Source organism: Cebidichthys violaceus, unplaced genomic scaffold, assembly GCF_023349555.1.
Source record: "Cebidichthys violaceus isolate CVI_PGR_0920_01 unplaced genomic scaffold, fCebVio1.0.p SCAF_13, whole genome shotgun sequence".
In the NCBI taxonomy this organism is placed as follows: Eukaryota; Metazoa; Chordata; class Actinopteri; order Perciformes; family Stichaeidae; genus Cebidichthys; species Cebidichthys violaceus.
In genome coordinates this window covers 1,449,713-1,454,097 of record NW_027176296.1, presented here as the reverse complement: position 1 = coordinate 1,454,097, position 4,385 = coordinate 1,449,713, and positions in this window count along the sequence as shown.

Sequence of the window (4,385 nt, the reverse complement as noted above, 5' to 3'; positions counted from 1 at the left end):
TGAGCCCTATATGGGTAGTTATTTAAACTGCAAGAGAACCTGCCTCCAGCCTCTGATCACCCCCTCCTCCTCCGGCCGTGATCTCACCCCTCCTTCCCTCTTTTCATCCTTTCTCTCCATCCTCTCCATCCATTGCTCCTTCACTCACCACTCTGCTTCCACTCCCTGACTATCACTCTCTCAGACACGTACTCCACCCTATCAAACAACCCGTCCAAGGTTTTTCTAAGGATTGGTCTGGCTTCTTCACTCACTCTTCCAACGTGGCTGATCTCCTTATTTGGGTTGTTGTGTTTTCAGTGAGAGCCACAGGTCAGACAGGAGAGAGAGAGAGAGTGCAAGAGAAACGCAGGTCCTGTTTCCACATTTAAACTCCTGGATAAAGCTGGCACACAACATCTCACACTCAGGGCCTTCAACAGTGTGTATATTAGAAGATGAGAGAAGGAGCGAGTTAAATGCAAAGTAGACACACTGTCATAATATTTGGGCATTAATGCTGAAGGTGTTGCCCTGCCAAAGTCCACTGTTATGTCAAGGAGTCTAGTTCTAAAGAGAGATTAGTGTGTTTCACTCAGTTGTAGCACACTGTGAAGCAGTGTGATGGTACATACTTTCACATCCTGCAAATGTTTGCCTCTATCATGGTACCACTGAGCTGTTTGGGTTTTATGACAATGTGATGAAATTCAGGCAGCTCCTGTTTTGTTATTTCAAATGTGATCATCATCATGAGCAGCGGGGGAAAAAAATGTGTCAGAAGTTGTGAGAGGTTATGAAATACAGTCTGAAATTTGAGCCCTGAGCTCTGTGCACCAAATATTTGAGTTTGATGAGTGAGGGATGAAAAGCAGACTGACAATCAGAGTCATTATGAACAATGGAGACCAGTGTCCATGGTTGCTCACAGTCATAGAGAGAATATGCAGAGAAATGGAGGAGATCCATTGTTATGAATATATGCACACAAGTACAAAGAGACACACTTATTCCCAAGACCGGCTTGCACCAGCGACTGTAAATCCGTAACTAACTCTGTGTGAACTACTCACTAATTTCAAAGTACAGAATTTTTAAATCGATTTGCAGCATTAAAACTGAAGAAATGTCTTAATTAGTAAAAACTTTAGTAGTTTGAAAATCAGTTGCAATAAGCTTAACACCTGTAGCTTCATCCAATCAAAATCATGTTAATGTCAAGCTGTAGCATAATTTACAAATATAATTATTTTGGAGGACTAAATACTAAATGTAAAAACAAGCTGAAAATCCATTTAAAATGGTGTATCTAAATATACAAACATGGAGAAAAATATGTCGTTTGGAGTGAATAGCATTAATTTAGAATGAAATGCTAAGCTAACCAATGCTATATTTAGTCTCAGCATTAGCTCAGCAAACCTTATTAGCATAGCGTTTTGTAATTTCAGAGATATTGTTTATTTCTATGAAAGATAGTTTCAAATCTTCCTAGTTTACATCATTATTAAACATTTGATCAAGTATCAGGTCAGATATATCGACCATAATTATTTTACACTTCAATAAAGAGGTCATAGTTAGCAAGCTAACATTAGTTTTGTTTCAGTAATGCTGCGTAGAGGTTAACCTGGCAGTTACAACTCTCAATGTTAAAACAAGTTTGTGTGGTGCATCAGTTTCTAGGTCAGTGATGCATACATATTTATTGTGTTGTAATAGGCTAAGTTTGAACCTACAATCAGGATGTGCAACTGGCTACCCCAACATTGAGGCCTAATCTTTTAGCTCACTTAAGCCCTACAAAAAGAGCGTTGGCACATCCTGATTGGTCAAGAGGGGAAGAGCACCAAGCTGCTGTCAATTCCTAATTAGGAACCATTCCCCACACCCTGCGCAACAGGTGATCTTAATAACCCTCCAATCAACTTCAGTCAAATTGTGACATTCAGCTAAAATGAATTGGGAGAAGGGAAATGGATTACCAATGAATGAAGGACTGCTTCACCAGTCTATCAAGTTAAAAATAAAGGACATTTCTTAAATAGCAGGTAAACCAACAGTCTGTGTGAAAAACTGACTCTGAGGAATGTGATAATACACCACAGCTTTAGCTATACTGCTGTATGTAACTAGTGTATCAGAGACACTTTACAACATCTCCCATTATACCTGACCAGTGGTGTTATTTGTTGTTCTGCTCACTCATTTTTTGCATTCATAATGATATATGCATGTCAATTTCAGGTGCATCTTCAAATGACCTTCACACAGATATATTGCTAAGGACCCAAGAAAATGTAGTGTTGAGTGTAAACATTTGAGATCTATGGTTAGTGATGTCACTGTGTAGTGTATTAGGAGGGGACTACTGACTGTTGCAACACCAAACGGCATGCTGGGTAGTCTACAGCTTGTGTTCTGCCTCTCGCTACAGTCATGGATGTATAAAAAGAACTGGATACTCTACTGCATTGGACTCGAGGCCCTGTTCATTTTTATAAAAGTTGCTCAGTGGTGTATGAAACCAGAAAACTCTGACAGATGGTTATAAAATTACCCAGATTTTCCGCATCCATATAACAAGTATTCTAGCATTTCTTTGAACTTCCCAACTGCTCGACTCGCTCACTTGAAGGTTAATTTGGCTAAGAGTACATTTTACAACTTTTAGAAATGTAAGTGTTGGTACTAGGAAGTTAATATACCTCCCCTCCAAAAAAAAAAAAACTGCATTGATTTTCAGACGTCTCTTTCCAAATGTAAGTCTATGGAAAAAGTATTTTTGTGCCCAATGTCCTCACGTGACGGAAACACAGAGGACAGATTGACCGAGGTTGTAATTCAACAGTTTGGCCAGTACAAAAGTTTGCTTAAAATCCGGGTGTTGTTCCTGGGGGCTTGGCTACAGTACATTCAATAACAGATAAAGAAAGAAAGAACGGAGAGAAACATTTCAAGCATCAGTGATGTAACTTTCAGAATGGACGCTTTTGTTGCCAGAAAAAGCCAGGCTTTGACTTAATTGACCCAAGAAAACGTTGTGTCGAGTGTGAAGTTGTTTGTATGAGCGGATCTCCGGAAAGCTGCAAGCAGCAATACTGGGGTCAAGCAGTCTGCCCGTTCCAAATGCACATGGGAGAGGTTTGCCTTTATGGCTTTCTGCCAGAAATCTCTTGAGACAACAAACCCTCTTGGTGAGGTTTAGGAAAATATCATGGTTTGGGCTCAAATAAACCCTCTCTGGCAGAAATCCCTGGAGGCAAACTTCTTCCATGTGCGTTTTGGCCCATATAGTCAGGCTGTTTTGCATTGTACTAGTTATGGAAATGACAGTGTATTATATCAATAAATCCATATTTTTTGTCATTCTAAGACAGATGTTTTGAAGTACTACAGGGTTTACTGATACAGATGTAAAGAGTGCATTACATAACATAGCATTGTTCACAAAGTTATACCAGTTATGACCAGTGGAATGCAGACCTTTTGAATACCTCTAACTCTCTGCTCAATCCATCATACAAATTGGGTTTTGATGTAAAGCATCTGCTCTCTTTGCCCGCAAAGCATTCAGAAAGAAAAGCCAGAATGAAGTAAATGGCCAATATCCTAAAGACATTTCTCAATAAGGTTTTATTAGGAGTAAATGTGTTGCACAGTGCAAAGAAAAACCCTGCTGAAACTGCACAGTTTTCAGCCGTTGATGTGAGTTACAGTCCCTCTTTCTGTGGAGCAGCAGACAATGCCCGGAAGATGATCTGCTGATAATCAACTGTTGCTTGGTCTCTTCAACGTGTTTCACAATGCAAACGGAGTGATCCACAATCATCATTTAAAGAATTGTGAACAGTTTTGGAAGACTTACTCTAGACTAGTTTTGTGGTTCAGATTCATGTTCAGCTCAGGTATGAATTATTTAAACTGCAGCATGGATTGTTTCGTCTAGGGAGGACAAATGATAAATCCGATTCATAAATTTGGATGAAACCAGCTGCTTCATGTCAGATTTTTTGCAAATGTCATGGTAATCCATTGAATATTTATCATTATAATTGACTCAAAAGTAAAGAGGTCAACCTCATAGTTGGGCTCGAGGAAAAATCTGTGGAAAAAAAGTTTCTTTCTCTGGGGACCATGAAAGGAACAAAATTTCATGGAATCAAGGCATCCAATAGTTGTTTGGACCAAAATGGTGGAGCGTACAGACTGACACTGCCATCCCTACAGCCATGCTAGCAATGTGGCTAAAAAGACAAACTAAAAGAATGTCTGGGTGTAGCATTAGTTAACTTTTAAATTCTTAATGTTAAAGACACAATGGCATTACAACATGAACACAAGCGAATTGTCCTGAGTGCGCATGTTTTACAGCATGGGCTGTAATATAATGGTTTCTTTATAGG